Genomic DNA, 20,846 nt, shown 5'->3' on the forward strand with positions numbered 1-20,846 from the left:
TTACAACCCTTTGAAATAATTAAATACAAATCACAAACACAATCATTCAACATATATTCACATAAGGTCATGGCTAGGTTATGAACACCAAAATTATATCTATCCAAATATATATAAAATTCAAGAACAAAAATGGTTTCCTTTTTACAACCTCTATTTTTTCGGCCAAGAATGAAAAACCGAAAAATGTGGGTTTTTGTCCAAACAAAACAAATCATCCATATGACATAATTTTTTCAAGATTCCTTTATGCATGTAGGAAATAAATCTTGAAAAAACAAAAGGAAAACCATGGATAAAATTTCGGCCATAGGGTTTCTTCAAACCCGAAAAACCGAAATTTTAAATCCGATGAAGCATGCACTCATATAAGCGGCTCTAGATGCCATTGTTGGGATTTTCACATGTTTATCAAAGTAATTTTATCCGAATAAAATTAAAACGCAGCGGAAAAAAGATTTAAAACATGTTACTTTACAAGATTTAAAACTCTTTTAAATGCAAAAACCCAAAATCGGATCCATATATGACATGCATGCTATCAAAATACAACCATAGGGTGTTATAAGAATACTACCTTCCATATAGCAAAAGATATGAAGAAGATGATGTTCTTGAATGGAAATCTTCAATGGAGAAGACCTCAAGCTTGCATACCCCAAACCTCCAACAAACACCTTAAGTTGCTAGGATTTACACTTGTGAACTCACTTGAGAAACCCTCTAGAACAACCACCATGGCCGAAAATTTTGAGAGAACATATTGAGTTCTTGCACTTGAATCTCAAACTTAAAAAAAACTTCTAAAATGGCACACCATGTTGGCCGATTTTTAGAGCCTTTCTCCAAGTCTCCTGTTTAATTTTTGTCATACAAAATGTATTAATAGATGAGAGAAGGTTGCCACCCTCAAGACCCAATCAAAAGGCCTCTAACCATGCAAATTGCATGTCTTTCTATTGGACCAAAATTGCTTGGGAAGACCACCCAATTAAATGCCATCTAACTTGTAAGATATGCATGTAATGTGATTGGACCATATTTGGTCTTGGGAAGAGAAGGGAGGGGGCGGCCCACCTTTTAATTTTATAAAAAAAAATTCAAATTTCTTTTATAAAACAATTTAAGTCTTGATTAATTTTATAACTTTTATAAAATTATAACATCATATGTTATAAGACTTATACAACTTTTATTATGTTATTTAACCCATTAAATAACAAAATAAAATATTCTCTCAAAATAAATTATCCATATAATTTATTAGTTTGTCAAGTGCAATTATTTAGAAAACCAATTTCTAAATTATTTAGAAAACCAATTTCTAAATATACTAAGTGTTAATATTTATTTGTTTGATCATATCATAAATAAATATTGTAGGTGTTTGTCTAGCTTGTTATTGGGTATGACCCGACTTGGATCATAACGTACTAGCCACATCAATTTAATATGTGTCTTGGGCATACAGAGTCCAACATTAACAACATGATAAAGCGGGTTCATCTTTGTTAACATAGCTAATGGTTGACCAATCCCTCCCACAGTGTCCAATATTGCAACTCCCGTAGCCCCCACCCTTTGCTCTGCAATTAGCTCTCTCCAACAATGACCTTCCCTCCATCTTCTGGCACATATATCATTAAAAAACAATTAAAGATTATAATTTCTGACCAGGATGTGAAAAACTTGGAACTTATAATTTAGAGGTTGTAAAAGCCAATACCATTGGGCCAAAGGCCACTTGAAAGTTGAAAGACTTAAAGATTCTAATTTCAATCCAGAAACCTACCTACCTTAATAATTGACTCCTTCATATGCATCTACATGTTCAGCAATCCTGAAAAGTTTGAATACATCATAAGACTGTCACACCCCGACCACGTTAAAACAACAAACCGTGGCGGAAACGTCGGGGAGTGTTGCAACAGAATTATTGTTTCACAACCATGGTAACCAAATGTTTTGTTTTATTGAATTATTGTGTAATGTACATTGTCTTTAAATTAAAACAAACAAACTACATATTGTTATGACTGTTTTTAAGTCACTAAGGCCTCGTCCAGGTCCTATGTGACACAAACTTCCTAGCAAGCATCATCAAGCAATATCACCTGAAACATATGTAAAAAGTAAAGTCAGCAAAGAAATTGCTGGCAAGTACATAGGTTTTGTGGGAGTATTGGATTCATGGCTCGTTTATATGTTGCAGTACCTCGTTAGACTACAAGAGTCAAAAATACAAACCTCGTTTTGAAAAGTGTATTGCAACATAATTAACCAACTCAAATCAAATTGGTTATAGTTTATAAAATCTCGTAGCCATGAGTCTTAACCCAAAAACATTTGTTTTAGTAAAATAATTTGGAAACACCTCGTAAAAGCTCGTTAATAAAACTTGTATGGTTTATATCGTTTCGAAAACCTCGTTGTGTGATATCGTTTCAAATCGTTTTCCCAAGTGCACTAAATAATGACACGCAATGTAATATGATAGAATCACTTATATATAAGAAGTACCAGCGGCGTATCTACCATGATTCTATCATACTACACCCGTCCCATTATTTAATCACTACCCAAAACCAATCGTTTAATTCGTTTATCTCGTTTCAAATCGTGTATCTCGTTTCAAATCGTGTATCTCGTTTCAAATCGTTATCTCGTCCCAAAATCGTATTTGTTTTAATAGTGAAAAAGATACTTTTGGTCGTCTCGTTAACAACATTCAAACCTTCGTGACTCGTTTAACTCGTTTCTCGTTTCGTATTAACAAACCACCAAAGGGTAAGTTAACAATCATCAGGTTCGGTCGTTACCTACATAACCCCCACACATAACCATGGGTGTAGTCTGATAACGGGATTTGTCAGATCCTATGGTACCATAACCTAATACTGGTCGGCTTGATCAGAGCTAATGAATGTCATTTGTTATGTAATAACAACCAACAAGTCTTGTTCACCTTATTGAAATCGTTATTAGTTTTGTATAAACCATCTTAATCGTTTTTGAAATCATCGTTTAAACCTTGAAAATCGTTTTGCACATATGTTTCACCCCAAAACAATTGAAAACAATAAAATAGGGGAACTATGTACTCACTTGAGATTGTAGGGTATCCTTGATTTTGTGAACTATCGATGCACGGGCAATCAAGGAATCAAGTGGTACCTAGTATCGGATCGCTAGATAAATAAAATCGACACCTAAATCGGGAGATAGGATGGAATGAGGTTCTATAAATCAAATGAGTAATTAAACTCATATGGTATGATTTAATAGTCCCAACATTCTGATTGGAAAGCCTACCTAAGTGCTTTTGACCCGTTTCGACCCATTATGGTAACATAAGCCACTATAATGCGTCGTTAGCGTAAAACTATGTTCGGACGGTAATCTATGTGCTATGCCAAGTCTTACATGCCCAATTATCCCTAAACATGTTACTAAATCAGATTACAAGTCAAAAATATGTTCACATAGTCAAATTACGGATTTTAGCTTCAAAAGGGCATTTTGGTCATTTCCTATGGGCATACAAGCTAACTAGCAAATGACTAACCGATCCTACGTGATCATAAGGTATAACCTCAGTGGTTATTCCCTATGCAATTATGATCACTAACTAAGCTTGGTCGGATCCAAAGATCGACCAAACGGGTCGGGTTCGGAAGTATAAGCGGTTGTTTAGACCGCTTATCTTACGACCCTAAACAAGCACAAACTAATAGTGTCGAGTTAGACATGTCAAAACATGTCTAACCTACTGATTTGGTATCAAAACAAAGCGTTTTGATACTCTAAAGTAGTTCCGTTGCAAAATGCGTGCTAAAACGCATTTTGACCGAAACTTTGACTCGACACTACAACTAGATAACGTGGTAATCAGCGGCTATAATCACGAAGGATTATAACTATCGTGATTACAATCACGTGTCAAAGTTCAATTGAACTTTGACTTGACCAATTGATGGTCAAAACCGAAAGTCAAACTGTTGGTCAAACTGTTTGACTTTTTGCTTAAACATAAAGAACAAGCATGAAAGAAGACTTACAAAGGGTCCTTGCTATCTTTTCTACAAGAATAATCAGATTAGAAAGCTCCAAACACTTGGGAGAGCTCTCAATTCAGATTGTAGAAGAGAAGAGAAGGAAATGAGCAATGGATGAATGAAATTGTTGGGCTATTTATACTTGTAGCAAGATCATAGGATCATTACACATGTATTGTGTAGCCTCCAAGCAATAATCTCATCCATACATTTGTTTGATGCAGGTGCAAAGCCTTGGAGAGGTGGTAACTTGGTTACCACACAAAGAAATTGCAAGATTGGCCCCTGAATTTGCAAACAGATGCTGAAAATGAACTTTCTGCCCAGATGAGGCACTCGCGTAGCGCGACGGCATAGGCCTTAGGGCTCGCGCTACGCTACGGTGTGCCTGATACAGCAAAGTTTCACAAAATGGCAGAAATGGTCCCTGCACGCGTTTAAAGCCTTTTTCGATGCGTTTAAACCTCGTTAACCTCATTTCAAGGCTCCAAAATGAAGTTAAAGCATAGGGGACCTGAAATATGCTCGAAAACATCACGGATGTCGGCTCGTTTGGTCGTACGATCGCGTTGTTCGGTTATTTACGACGAAATTCAAACGGATGCGAAAACGAACCAAAATTAAGCGACGAATGGAATTTTTGCATGGCGATCACTAAAATAAAAATATTTTAGTGTGTACAAAATTTTTGGATGTCCAGATGTGTCCAGAACGTAAGATATGCGCGAAAATGCAAACTTACGCCGTTTTTGACACTTTTAGTCCCTGTAAGATCATATAAGCATGTTTTCGCACACCGAACCTATCAAAGCTTATTTCTAAGCCATTTTTAGGTTATATATGGTATGTTTAACTTATGATCAAGTTCCGGACTGTTCGACACCATACGAATCGGTATAGTTTCGCAGTTTGACACAAATAGTCCCTGCGATCGAATAAACTTGTTTTCGACACACCAAACCATCCAAAACTTATTTCTAAGTTATTTGAAGGTTATTTAAGGTATGTTAAGCCTATTTCACTATTCCGGAGTGTTTGTCGCCTTAAACTGACTGCGTTTACACACCAGTTTGCGTATAACTTTCCAGAAAGCGATTTAGAGCTCGAAATCGAACAAGAATTTGATATGTGCAAACGATACACATATTTTCACAAATCCCAAGTATGAAACACAAAATTTCATTGGTTTGTTATTTGTTCGATGGTCTTGGAGGCACAGATGTCACAGTCTCCCCTACTTCAGGAAATTTCGTCCCGAAATTTAATCAGAGGAAACTTGTGAGAGCTCGAAACATGAAGTCGGAAATATAAGACAATACTGGTTGGGTTCTGAACTTCTAGTAACTTTAATAACATTATGCTTGCTTTGTAAGAGGGACACTTATATACAAGTATATGAAGTGTCATTGGTGCGTCCACCGTACCTCATTACATCGTTCACATTCCGTCATTGTTGCCACTATCAGTTCTTACACATGATAAATCTTACTGTGGTTTCTGTGCACTGAATTTCATAATTATGTACGCGTCCATAATTACGTAATTCCTTGCATAGTCCCCGTAGTGTATTTGATAATGTGTAGGGAAGAACCAAATGAATGAACCTGTGATGAGCGTGACCAGACCATCATTGAGTCCTGTAGATCAATAAATGATCTTTTAAAACAGACTACCTAGAAGTCTTTCCAGCTATATCACATTTCATTCCTGACCAGATGTTGAATCAATCTTTAACTAGACCACTCAAGGGGTCTTTTTCAAAATATGAAATGGCACTTATATAATCCAAGGGTCTTAACTACCACGTAGAAGCCCATTAAGGATTTAAGGTAGTACCTCTGAATATCCTACTATGAATCCCTCATATAAAGATATGGGAGATTCTATGAGGATTTCAAAAACAAATCGGATCGCACAAAACACAAAGGAGAACACATAAACACATAATCACAAAATCGCAAAATTGATTAATTCGACCTTTAATTTGTTATCTTTGGACCAGGGTATTTAAAGTACGCCAGGAATCCAATCCGTGGATTTCATTTGGCACTTTAAATATTTCCAAGAGTCTAACCATGAAGATAGGAAGATCTTAATAGGAATTCGGTTCTTGATGATAAGCTTATCAAGCTTACGATAATAGATACACATACAAAAAGATCCATCTTTCCTTTTCACAAAGAGGGCAGGAGCTCCCCAAGGTGAAAAAGCTCGGACAGATGAATCCTTTTCTCGAATAACAATGGGTTTTTAAAAGAAATGAGCGTTTAAGGTTCTAGGGGAGATCCAAGTGATCATGGGATTGACAGAACCACACGAGCAGTTTGTCTTTGTGTTGACATTACAAGGTTGCTTCAAACATTCACACAATTGCAGTAGTTTAAAATAAAACCACAAATTTTATTTATATAACAACCGCATTGTCTTTAAATGTTAAAAGATAACAACCAGAGGGATTCTAAGATACTAATTGTTCATTGCCGCATCATCGATCGCCTCATTGATGTTAAACACTCGCCCACGAGCGGGATTCACATTCGCGTTTGCGTTGACATTCGGATTGACATTCGCATTCGCATTCGCGTTTACCAATCTTGGGCAATTGTTGCGGAAATGACCCATTTCTCCGCAATTGAAACACGAACCAGGCGGGAATCTTGCAGCATTCCCTTGAGCTTGTGCTGGAACCTGGGCAGCCTGATTTTGACCAAAATGACAAGTATTGGCCAAATGCCCAAGCCTACCACACGTAGCACACTGTTTACAGGCCTGTTGGGCAACATGGTGACCATTACATCGAGTGCAGTGAGGTGCGGTACCAGCATATGCTTTCTTTGCAGGAGGTTGAGTCGGTGGGTTCTGAGCGTTCTGAGCAGTTTGATTGGTGACAGCGAAGTTTTGGGAAGCCTTGCGCTTCCTTGACTTCTTCGATGCCTCATCCTGCTTCTCACCCTTACCCTTTTCAGAATCAGTTGACTTCTTTTTATCACCCTTGCGGGTGAGTTTACCCTTCCTGACTTGAGATTCAGTCAGGGTAGCAGACAACTCGATCGCTTGACGAACGGTAGTAGGATTAACGCCAGTCAGGATGTCCTGAATGGAGTCGGGTAAACCATCGATATACCTCTCGATTGCCTTATCCAACGGGGTAACCATCGTGGGACACAACAAACTAAGCTCCTCAAATCGATCCGTATAAGCACGGTGTTCTCCCCCGACTTGTTTCAAATCGTCAAATTCTCGTTCCAACACTCGAATCTCGTGTCGGGGACAGAACTCTCTCATCATGAGAGCTCGGAGCTCATCCCAAGTTTGTGCTAGTGCCACTTCGGCACCCCTATCACGCATCACTCCGTTCCACCATGTAAGAGCTCGCTTCTCAAATACGCTTGAAGCAAACTCAACTTTGCGCTCATTCGGACACTGCACATGTCTGAATGTGCTCTCGATACTCTCAAACCATTGCAGGAGTGCAGTTGCTCCTTGTGACCCAGAAAACTTAAGCGGCTTCGCAGAATTGAAATTCTTGAAATTACACGGTGCATTGTTGTTGTTATTATTGTTATTGTATAGCTCGTGGATTTGGGTCACAATGCCTGGAAGCACAGCAGCCATTTGTTGAGAGACAAGGGCTGCGAGTTCCTCAGCAGTATAAGTTCGAGCATCGGGTTGAGTATTGCGTCGTGGAGGCATTGTCTAAAAAGGAAACATGGGAAACGCGTGAGGTTGACAATTGGAGGAACAAAAGAGGTATTGAAAATATCAACACCACACAAGGAAGGCGATCATTTGTTCGTTACCTTGAACAAACAAACGACACGCAGTGACAAATCAAAGTAAATAGGTCAAAATAATGTATCGCGAAGACATGCTCGCCTATAAGTGAACACTCACCCCAAGAGTTCCCAGGTAAGAGTGACTGGTCCGATAATGCGGATTTGTACGAACACTCTAGCCTTAGACAGAAAACTCAGGGTACAGGCATTCACTCTTCCAGTTTGCACGTGTTCACATTATTTAAACCCAAACTTTGACGAGATTTTGAAAACTCGAAAGGCACAAAGCCAAAGATGAATCAGACTGGAAGGGTTCAAAACCTTATAATAAAAGGTTCAAAACCTAGTAATCAATCATCTAAGGATAGATGATTAATTTTCGAAGCGGATTCGTTATTGTGTTCTTGTTGTGGTTATCACCTAAGGATAGGTGACGGTATTGTTTTAAAATTTCTAAACACAAGTAAACTTGTGTTAGGGTCCTAAAGTTATAGTCTAGGTCAAAGCAATGCTAATAACCTAATTCCCTATAACCATTGGCTCTGATACCAACTCTTCTGTCACACCCCGACCACGTTAAAACAACAAACCGTGGCGGAAACGTCGGGGAGTGTTGCAACAGAATTATTGTTTCACAACCATGGTAACCAAATGTTTTGTTTTATTGAATTATTGTGTAATGTACATTGTCTTTAAATTAAAACAAACAAACTACATATTGTTATGACTGTTTTTAAGTCACTAAGGCCTCGTCCAGGTCCTATGTGACACAAACTTCCTAGCAAGCATCATCAAGCAATATCACCTGAAACATATGTAAAAAGTAAAGTCAGCAAAGAAATTGCTGGCGAGTACATAGGTTTTGTGGGAGTATTGGATTCATGGCTCGTTTATATGTTGCAGTACCTCGTTAGACTACAAGAGTCAAAAATACAAACCTCGTTTTGAAAAGTGTATTGCAACATAATTAACCAACTCAAATCAAATTGGTTATAGTTTATAAAATCTCGTAGCCATGAGTCTTAACCCAAAAACATTTGTTTTAGTAAAATAATTTGGAAACACCTCGTAAAAGCTCGTTAATAAAACTTGTATGGTTTATATCGTTTCGAAAACCTCGTTGTGTGATATCGTTTCAAATCGTTTTCCCAAGTGCACTAAATAATGACACGCAATGTAATATGATAGAATCACTTATATATAAGAAGTACCAGCGGCGTATCTACCATGATTCTATCATACTACACCCGTCCCATTATTTAATCACTACCCAAAACCAATCGTTTAATTCGTTTATCTCGTTTCAAATCGTGTATCTCGTTTCAAATCGTGTATCTCGTTTCAAATCGTTATCTCGTCCCAAAATCGTATTTGTTTTAATAGTGAAAAAGATACTTTTGGTCGTCTCGTTAACAACATTCAAACCTTCGTGACTCGTTTAACTCGTTTCTCGTTTCGTATTAACAAACCACCAAAGGGTAAGTTAACAATCATCAGGTTCGGTCGTTACCTACATAACCCCCACACATAACCATGGGTGTAGTCTGATAACGGGATTTGTCAGATCCTATGGTACCATAACCTAATACTGGTCGGCTTGATCAGAGCTAATGAATGTCATTTGTTATGTAATAACAACCAACAAGTCTTGTTCACCTTATTGAAATCGTTATTAGTTTTGTATAAACCATCTTAATCGTTTTTGAAATCATCGTTTAAACCTTGAAAATCGTTTTGCACATATGTTTCACCCCAAAACAATTGAAAACAATAAAATAGGGGAACTATGTACTCACTTGAGATTGTAGGGTATCCTTGATTTTGTGAACTATCGATGCACGGGCAATCAAGGAATCAAGTGGTACCTAGTATCGGATCGCTAGATAAATAAAATCGACACCTAAATCGGGAGATAGGATGGAATGAGGTTCTATAAATCAAATGAGTAATTAAACTCATATGGTATGATTTAATAGTCCCAACATTCTGATTGGAAAGCCTACCTAAGTGCTTTTGACCCGTTTCGACCCATTATGGTAACATAAGCCACTATAATGCGTCGTTAGCGTAAAACTATGTTCGGACGGTAATCTATGTGCTATGCCAAGTCTTACATGCCCAATTATCCCTAAACATGTTACTAAATCAGATTACAAGTCAAAAATATGTTCACATAGTCAAATTACGGATTTTAGCTTCAAAAGGGCATTTTGGTCATTTCCTATGGGCATACAAGCTAACTAGCAAATGACTAACCGATCCTACGTGATCATAAGGTATAACCTCAGTGGTTATTCCCTATGCAATTATGATCACTAACTAAGCTTGGTCGGATCCAAAGATCGACCAAACGGGTCGGGTTCGGAAGTATAAGCGGTTGTTTAGACCGCTTATCTTACGACCCTAAACAAGCACAAACTAATAGTGTCGAGTTAGACATGTCAAAACATGTCTAACCTACTGATTTGGTATCAAAACAAAGCGTTTTGATACTCTAAAGTAGTTCCGTTGCAAAATGCGTGCTAAAACGCATTTTGACCGAAACTTTGACTCGACACTACAACTAGATAACGTGGTAATCAGCGGCTATAATCACGAAGGATTATAACTATCGTGATTACAATCACGTGTCAAAGTTCAATTGAACTTTGACTTGACCAATTGATGGTCAAAACCGAAAGTCAAACTGTTGGTCAAACTGTTTGACTTTTTGCTTAAACATAAAGAACAAGCATGAAAGAAGACTTACAAAGGGTCCTTGCTATCTTTTCTACAAGAATAATCAGATTAGAAAGCTCCAAACACTTGGGAGAGCTCTCAATTCAGATTGTAGAAGAGAAGAGAAGGAAATGAGCAATGGATGAATGAAATTGTTGGGCTATTTATACTTGTAGCAAGATCATAGGATCATTACACATGTATTGTGTAGCCTCCAAGCAATAATCTCATCCATACATTTGTTTGATGCAGGTGCAAAGCCTTGGAGAGGTGGTAACTTGGTTACCACACAAAGAAATTGCAAGATTGGCCCCTGAATTTGCAAACAGATGCTGAAAATGAACTTTCTGCCCAGATGAGGCACTCGCGTAGCGCGACGGCATAGGCCTTAGGGCTCGCGCTACGCTACGGTGTGCCTGATACAGCAAAGTTTCACAAAATGGCAGAAATGGTCCCTGCACGCGTTTAAAGCCTTTTTCGATGCGTTTAAACCTCGTTAACCTCATTTCAAGGCTCCAAAATGAAGTTAAAGCATAGGGGACCTGAAATATGCTCGAAAACATCACGGATGTCGGCTCGTTTGGTCGTACGATCGCGTTGTTCGGTTATTTACGACGAAATTCAAACGGATGCGAAAACGAACCAAAATTAAGCGACGAATGGAATTTTTGCATGGCGATCACTAAAATAAAAATATTTTAGTGTGTACAAAATTTTTGGATGTCCAGATGTGTCCAGAACGTAAGATATGCGCGAAAATGCAAACTTACGCCGTTTTTGACACTTTTAGTCCCTGTAAGATCATATAAGCATGTTTTCGCACACCGAACCTATCAAAGCTTATTTCTAAGCCATTTTTAGGTTATATATGGTATGTTTAACTTATGATCAAGTTCCGGACTGTTCGACACCATACGAATCGGTATAGTTTCGCAGTTTGACACAAATAGTCCCTGCGATCGAATAAACTTGTTTTCGACACACCAAACCATCCAAAACTTATTTCTAAGTTATTTGAAGGTTATTTAAGGTATGTTAAGCCTATTTCACTATTCCGGAGTGTTTGTCGCCTTAAACTGACTGCGTTTACACACCAGTTTGCGTATAACTTTCCAGAAAGCGATTTAGAGCTCGAAATCGAACAAGAATTTGATATGTGCAAACGATACACATATTTTCACAAATCCCAAGTATGAAACACAAAATTTCATTGGTTTGTTATTTGTTCGATGGTCTTGGAGGCACAGATGTCACAGTCTCCCCTACTTCAGGAAATTTCGTCCCGAAATTTAATCAGAGGAAACTTGTGAGAGCTCGAAACATGAAGTCGGAAATATAAGACAATACTGGTTGGGTTCTGAACTTCTAGTAACTTTAATAACATTATGCTTGCTTTGTAAGAGGGACACTTATATACAAGTATATGAAGTGTCATTGGTGCGTCCACCGTACCTCATTACATCGTTCACATTCCGTCATTGTTGCCACTATCAGTTCTTACACATGATAAATCTTACTGTGGTTTCTGTGCACTGAATTTCATAATTATGTACGCGTCCATAATTACGTAATTCCTTGCATAGTCCCCGTAGTGTATTTGATAATGTGTAGGGAAGAACCAAATGAATGAACCTGTGATGAGCGTGACCAGACCATCATTGAGTCCTGTAGATCAATAAATGATCTTTTAAAACAGACTACCTAGAAGTCTTTCCAGCTATATCACATTTCATTCCTGACCAGATGTTGAATCAATCTTTAACTAGACCACTCAAGGGGTCTTTTTCAAAATATGAAATGGCACTTATATAATCCAAGGGTCTTAACTACCACGTAGAAGCCCATTAAGGATTTAAGGTAGTACCTCTGAATATCCTACTATGAATCCCTCATATAAAGATATGGGAGATTCTATGAGGATTTCAAAAACAAATCGGATCGCACAAAACACAAAGGAGAACACATAAACACATAATCACAAAATCGCAAAATTGATTAATTCGACCTTTAATTTGTTATCTTTGGACCAGGGTATTTAAAGTACGCCAGGAATCCAATCCGTGGATTTCATTTGGCACTTTAAATATTTCCAAGAGTCTAACCATGAAGATAGGAAGATCTTAATAGGAATTCGGTTCTTGATGATAAGCTTATCAAGCTTACGATAATAGATACACATACAAAAAGATCCATCTTTCCTTTTCACAAAGAGGGCAGGAGCTCCCCAAGGTGAAAAAGCTCGGACAGATGAATCCTTTTCTCGAATAACAATGGGTTTTTAAAAGAAATGAGCGTTTAAGGTTCTAGGGGAGATCCAAGTGATCATGGGATTGACAGAACCACACGAGCAGTTTGTCTTTGTGTTGACATTACAAGGTTGCTTCAAACATTCACACAATTGCAGTAGTTTAAAATAAAACCACAAATTTTATTTATATAACAACCGCATTGTCTTTAAATGTTAAAAGATAACAACCAGAGGGATTCTAAGATACTAATTGTTCATTGCCGCATCATCGATCGCCTCATTGATGTTAAACACTCGCCCACGAGCGGGATTCACATTCGCGTTTGCGTTGACATTCGGATTGACATTCGCATTCGCATTCGCGTTTACCAATCTTGGGCAATTGTTGCGGAAATGACCCATTTCTCCGCAATTGAAACACGAACCAGGCGGGAATCTTGCAGCATTCCCTTGAGCTTGTGCTGGAACCTGGGCAGCCTGATTTTGACCAAAATGACAAGTATTGGCCAAATGCCCAAGCCTACCACACGTAGCACACTGTTTACAGGCCTGTTGGGCAACATGGTGACCATTACATCGAGTGCAGTGAGGTGCGGTACCAGCATATGCTTTCTTTGCAGGAGGTTGAGTCGGTGGGTTCTGAGCGTTCTGAGCAGTTTGATTGGTGACAGCGAAGTTTTGGGAAGCCTTGCGCTTCCTTGACTTCTTCGATGCCTCATCCTGCTTCTCACCCTTACCCTTTTCAGAATCAGTTGACTTCTTTTTATCACCCTTGCGGGTGAGTTTACCCTTCCTGACTTGAGATTCAGTCAGGGTAGCAGACAACTCGATCGCTTGACGAACGGTAGTAGGATTAACGCCAGTCAGGATGTCCTGAATGGAGTCGGGTAAACCATCGATATACCTCTCGATTGCCTTATCCAACGGGGTAACCATCGTGGGACACAACAAACTAAGCTCCTCAAATCGATCCGTATAAGCACGGTGTTCTCCCCCGACTTGTTTCAAATCGTCAAATTCTCGTTCCAACACTCGAATCTCGTGTCGGGGACAGAACTCTCTCATCATGAGAGCTCGGAGCTCATCCCAAGTTTGTGCTAGTGCCACTTCGGCACCCCTATCACGCATCACTCCGTTCCACCATGTAAGAGCTCGCTTCTCAAATACGCTTGAAGCAAACTCAACTTTGCGCTCATTCGGACACTGCACATGTCTGAATGTGCTCTCGATACTCTCAAACCATTGCAGGAGTGCAGTTGCTCCTTGTGACCCAGAAAACTTAAGCGGCTTCGCAGAATTGAAATTCTTGAAATTACACGGTGCATTGTTGTTGTTATTATTGTTATTGTATAGCTCGTGGATTTGGGTCACAATGCCTGGAAGCACAGCAGCCATTTGTTGAGAGACAAGGGCTGCGAGTTCCTCAGCAGTATAAGTTCGAGCATCGGGTTGAGTATTGCGTCGTGGAGGCATTGTCTAAAAAGGAAACATGGGAAACGCGTGAGGTTGACAATTGGAGGAACAAAAGAGGTATTGAAAATATCAACACCACACAAGGAAGGCGATCATTTGTTCGTTACCTTGAACAAACAAACGACACGCAGTGACAAATCAAAGTAAATAGGTCAAAATAATGTATCGCGAAGACATGCTCGCCTATAAGTGAACACTCACCCCAAGAGTTCCCAGGTAAGAGTGACTGGTCCGATAATGCGGATTTGTACGAACACTCTAGCCTTAGACAGAAAACTCAGGGTACAGGCATTCACTCTTCCAGTTTGCACGTGTTCACATTATTTAAACCCAAACTTTGACGAGATTTTGAAAACTCGAAAGGCACAAAGCCAAAGATGAATCAGACTGGAAGGGTTCAAAACCTTATAATAAAAGGTTCAAAACCTAGTAATCAATCATCTAAGGATAGATGATTAATTTTCGAAGCGGATTCGTTATTGTGTTCTTGTTGTGGTTATCACCTAAGGATAGGTGACGGTATTGTTTTAAAATTTCTAAACACAAGTAAACTTGTGTTAGGGTCCTAAAGTTATAGTCTAGGTCAAAGCAATGCTAATAACCTAATTCCCTATAACCATTGGCTCTGATACCAACTCTTCTGTCACACCCCGACCACGTTAAAACAACAAACCGTGGCGGAAACGTCGGGGAGTGTTGCAACAGAATTATTGTTTCACAACCATGGTAACCAAATGTTTTGTTTTATTGAATTATTGTGTAATGTACATTGTCTTTAAATTAAAACAAACAAACTACATATTGTTATGACTGTTTTTAAGTCACTAAGGCCTCGTCCAGGTCCTATGTGACACAAACTTCCTAGCAAGCATCATCAAGCAATATCACCTGAAACATATGTAAAAAGTAAAGTCAGCAAAGAAATTGGCACAAACTTAAAAATATAGTTTTACCTATATTTTCCATGGCTGCTTCTACTCTTTCTTTAAAAAAAATGCGGTGTTTGAGTTGACCCGCTTTATTAACGGGTCGTGTTCGAATTGACATGTTTAAAAACGTGTTAACCCACTAATCTCTTTCATGTAAGCGTTTTAAAATAAAAAATTAAATTTAATGTTCGTAACGAAGTATTGTTACATGCTTAATTTACATTCATAATAAAGTAAAAATGATCGTGTCAGGATTCCCAAATTCTAGATAAAACTTTAGCAAAATGAGTTAATTGATCGTGTTCAGGATGACCCGGATTCTATGTATTATGGATAGGGTTGAAATCTTTGACAAGAATAAAACAATGGGTCGTGTTCGGGTTCCCATATTCAACCCGCCCGAAGGCCCACTATGGTAAAACCCAGTTCAGCTCAGTTTCGAACTGGCGACCTCTAGAGAGGCCTAGTTCTAAACTTCATTGCCACCAGCAATGACATTGTTTTTGTAACGATAATAACCCATTAAATATATTTAAAAAAACCATGCAGGTCAAATCAACCCGAAATTTGACTCAACTAAGGCCATGGGGTATGGGGCGTGGGTTGGGGCGTGGCCCTTGGGGCTTGGGTTTCAAGCCGGGCGTGGGGCGGGGGAGCAAGCTGACATGGCGGGCTGTGAATGGTTATAAATATATATATATATATATATATATATATATATATATATATATATATATATATATATATATATATATATATATTTAAAAAAAAGTTGAACCCAAGCCCCAACCCAAGCCCCACCATACCCCCTTCAAAGTGGGTTGAAGACTTGAGTTTTGAATTTCTACGTGTCAACCAATGCCCCAACCCAAGCCCCACCATACCCCATGGTCTAAATCTGACCCTATTTTTTGCTCCAAAATAGGTCAACATAAGACCTGTTGTTGCGTGGACAGTTGTCATCAAACCTTCAACAATACCAAACTCTTCATGAACCACCTGTACAAAAGTAGTATTTCACCAGGAGTTAGAAATGCTATTTTGGTATCGTATTTTTTTTTCAAATTACAATATTCATAAATAAAAATAAAGAAAATAACACCATCAATTGCAGAAAACTCAAAAAGAATGCATACCTTGGCCAACGGAGTAAACAATTAGTGGTGCAGCTTGCATTGGATACGATATCCATGTTTGGCTTGTAAGTGGTCTCATTTACTCCTACAACAAACATGGGTGCATCGGCTGATGGAGCTGAGATCACCACCTTCTTGGCACCACCCTGCACGTTGATACGAAGAAAAGTCAGCCTAGGGGTACAAATGTTCTTTAAAAGTTTTAAGTAAATCAAAGTCAATTGTTACCTTCTTGTGTGCTGAAGCCTTATCAAGCGTTGTAAAAACTCCAGAAGAATCTACAACATAGTCGGCTCCAAAATCACCCTTCCCATTGATTTCAAAAGTTGACTCATCAACTACCTTAATAGTTCCTTTAAATAGGCCATGAGTAGAGTCATACTTCAACATGTAAGCCTGAAAAATACATTCATCACAAGGTTATTAAAATAAATTTGTTGCTGTCCAACTGTGAACTGTCCATAATATTACGCATTTGATTAGCTAGTCTTAGTATCAAATAAGTTGACTACTCCTTAAAACAAGAAATCAAATCTGATTTTGCTACCAGTCATTAAGCAGGAAGTGTTGACAGGTAAAATGTGATTTATTCAAAAGTCAAAACAATACATCCTTTTAATTTAATCATCTGTAGTCATTATAACTCATTAAACAAAACCAAGAAATTGTTACATAAAAGTTCATCCTTACCATATATTTGGCATCAATAAAAGGGTCATCGACCACAACAACCTCAATATCATCTCTAAATGTTGCTACTCTCAATACCAACCTTCCAACTCTTCCAAAACCTACAAGATTCAAATCATTACAATAATGCTCTGCAAATCACAACACATATATTTAACAAACTAAACAAGATCCTTATATCCCATTTTCATATACACAGTAACTATTCAAAAGTAAATCTACAAAATTTACCAAACCACCAATTTAAATTTTAAACATAACCCAAAAATATACACAGCAACAACCACAAAATCTTAAAAAAAAAAAAAAAAACCATACCATTGATCCCACCTCTGGTCTTCCCACCTGTGCTGGACTCTGCATAAAATTCAAGTATGCAGATTTTGTTTAAAAAATAAAAAATAAATAAAAAACTGGCTTTGGCATTTCATCAAACACATAGAAGGCATGTTAAAAACACTTACCTGAAACACTAACTGGTGTCTGTGTGGCAGTAGCTTTGATAGGCTGAATGCTATACGCATGAGACTTCCTGCAAAATCACCAAACCAACCAAATCATTTCCTGAACAATAATATTACCATCAATCAAAAACCCAAAAAACAGAAACAAAACCCAACTGTAAAGACGAAGATTTCCCACTAACAGCAGCAATAAACACGTTGGATTGAAACTTCAAAGATGAGACCTGAAAATGACACGAAATATTAAGAAAATATTCAAGATTTAAGGCAGCACCAATTTATATTCATTTGAAACACAAACCATTAAAACAATTGTAACAAAAGATTGTCAAGAGCAATACCTGCGGTGAGATAATCTGCGCATCTTAAAGATGTCAAATTACCTAACCTTTCACGCTCCCCATCAGCATGCTTGACCTGGATGGGACACACTCCCTGTAAAATAAACTCAAATCATTATGCCTTTCACTTGAAAAGATATCACCAACTTCTTAAAAATGTATCATCATAGTGAAAGAATACGCTGACCCTTAGCAACGTATGCTGATTATGTAAGGCATGTATTGCCCTATCAGCCTCTTTGGCTATCATTTCACCAATTATAAACTCACTAAAACTCAAAACAGAAGCCATAATAGATATAAAAACAAACTGGACACTTAAACTTTTACCTACACTAATATGACTTCAAATGCAGGTCTATTAACAGGATCTTCAACCATCCGCAAAACTCTTTTATGCTTGATCACATCCTCCCCACTCTCCACGTTCACACCCAACATATATCTGTCACCAACATGAAGAACTAAAAATCAAGAATGTGAAGAATCAAAAAGTTTTTTTTAATTAAAATATAAATAAAGGGGGGGGGGTGAACTTGGATCTTGAGAAGCTTAAAGTCTTCATCTTTAGCCATCTCTTCAAACGCCTTGAATACGTCTTCAGCGTTAATTGTTTGCCTCTTCGATTCCTTGCATATGTCATTTGCCCTAAAAAAATCACAACAAAACAAGGTTAAAAGATCACACCAACATCAAACTATACATTAATATATCATTTGCCCTAAAAAATTTACAACAAAACTGAATTAAAAGATCACACTAACATCAAACTATACATTAATACGTCATTCGACCTATAAAGATTACCACGAAACAGGATTAAAAGGTCATACCAGCACCAAACTATACATTAACATGTCACTTGCCTTATACCTATTACAACAAAACTGAATTAAAAAACCGCACCAACATCGGACCGTACATTAACAGCAATTAAAACTTATTTCCAACAAAATAACTATGAAATCAACTATAACATAAAATTAGCCTGTTCAAACTCAGAAAATACTACTTAATTGTACCTATCGCCATGAACAAATTTGCTAGTGTTATTGCCGAGCATCACCATGCATTCGAAAATTCACGAGATAGATAACCCTGTATAAACACCTATTATCAAAATCATCAACAAAACTCCGAATCAACAAAATGACCAATCGACAAATCTAAGAAGGATAAAAATACGTATATAGAAGGTAGAAGATGATACCTGAAATCTTTATTCGTGAGGTATTGACGACAGAGATGTGATGCGATTTAGGGATGAATGAGAATATTATTCGATGAATCAAATAGTAAAACAATTAAAATAGAATCTGAAGATTATAGAAGAACACTGGATTGAATGTAAACCCTAGCCTTGTTTTATGAAAAACTTACATAATAAAGATCGAAAAACAACTTACCAGGTTTCTTTCTCAATCCTAGAGTAAACATATCTAGGGTTCTTTCAAGTGGAAAGAGATGAAACGGCGGATTTGAATGGTTAGGGTTTGTGAGACGCAATCGATTGAGGGAAAATGATTGAAGCAGAAGGCGATGCTAGGGTTTACACAAGAAAATAAACATTTATACCCGGGTCAAAATATGCGGGTATGGTTATCTCCATTCGGATCCCGTGTAGAAATAACATGTCTCTCACGTTTCCCCGCCAAAAATCCATGTGGTTGCACCACCACTTGACACGTGTCCCACATTTTATTCATATATATATATACACTAGGTTATGGCCCCGTGTGTTACACGGGTTGATTAATGAAAACGATATAATTTATTATTTGTAATTACTTATTATTTTTAATCTACTCTTGATAGTTTTGATTGAACATACATGATAAATTCATAAGTTGTCATTAACAACATTGAATTTCATGGGAGAAACCTTTAATAACACATTGAATTTCATCGGATAAACCTCCTAAAATAATAAAATAAAAAAATAAAGTCATTAAAATTCACATCAACAAAACCTGGGAAAAGTTGAATTAAAGAAAGGAATATTGGATTTTAATAATCTCAATTATTCGTCGTTGCCCGCTAACAGTTCCAATTTAAATAACCATTGGTTGAGTGGTTGTCCCAACTATTAACATATTGGCTTCCAATGGACCCTGACTAACAAAACCCTAATGTGGGTTAGTCTTCGATCGCCGGAAAAACGCTTTTAGCCGGAAAAAGGTTCCTAAATGTTCGATCTAAGGTTACAAAAAGGTTTAAGACGAAAATGTTGAGTTTTCCAGCAAAAAACTTGAGTTTTCCGGACAAAAAGAAGTTTTCCGGCGATAAAAGAATTTACGGCGACCTCAATAATTGGGGTTTTTAGTAGAAAAAGGTTCCTAAAGTAAGTAATAAGGTCACAAAGAGGTTTGGGACAAAAAATGAATTTTCCGGCCAAAAATGAGTTTTTCGGCCAAAAACGTTTTTCCGGCGACCGAAGATTTAAATAAAAAATATATTATTTTTATCCACAAATTTTATCGTTTTATCTTTTACCCTAAACAAATATATATAGATAATATTTATTAATAAGATTCAAGTAATAAATGAAAATACAAGTAACAATTTTATCTTTTTATCTTGTACTGTTTTGTTTTCCATTTATATTTATCAATTTTATTATTTGGTATACAAAATTAAATTTATTCAACCCGTGCAATACACGTGTTTTTTTGAAATATATTTTTTTATAATTTAGTATGGAAAACAAAACAGTAAAAGATAAAATTATTACTTGTATTTTTATTTATATTTTTAAATTAAAAATCTAAAACATTAGTAGAAGCCATGAGTTACCTATGCTTATTTTATTATAATTCAGTTTTATTAATCCCTACTATAAAATAAAGTCATGATAAATATAAATGGAAAAAATAGTAAAAGATAAAATTCATAAATTAAAATAATATATTATTTAGTTGAATCTTATTAACAAATATTATCTATATCTATTTGTTTAGGATATATTTTTTGTTTGAATTTTATTAATAAATATTATCTTTGTCTATTTGTTTAGGGT

The 20,846-nt window shown here is 37.2% G+C and overlaps 1 pseudogene; it reads right to left on the reverse strand.

Moving 5' to 3' along the window:
• Nucleotides 1-1,485: 1,485 nt before the first annotated feature.
• On the reverse strand, nt 1,486-18,899 carry LOC110900646 (annotated as a pseudogene).
• Between the last annotated feature and the right edge of the window lie 1,947 nt (nt 18,900-20,846).

This window comes from Helianthus annuus, chromosome 13, assembly GCF_002127325.2.
Source record: "Helianthus annuus cultivar XRQ/B chromosome 13, HanXRQr2.0-SUNRISE, whole genome shotgun sequence".
In the NCBI taxonomy this organism is placed as follows: domain Eukaryota; kingdom Viridiplantae; phylum Streptophyta; class Magnoliopsida; order Asterales; family Asteraceae; genus Helianthus; species Helianthus annuus.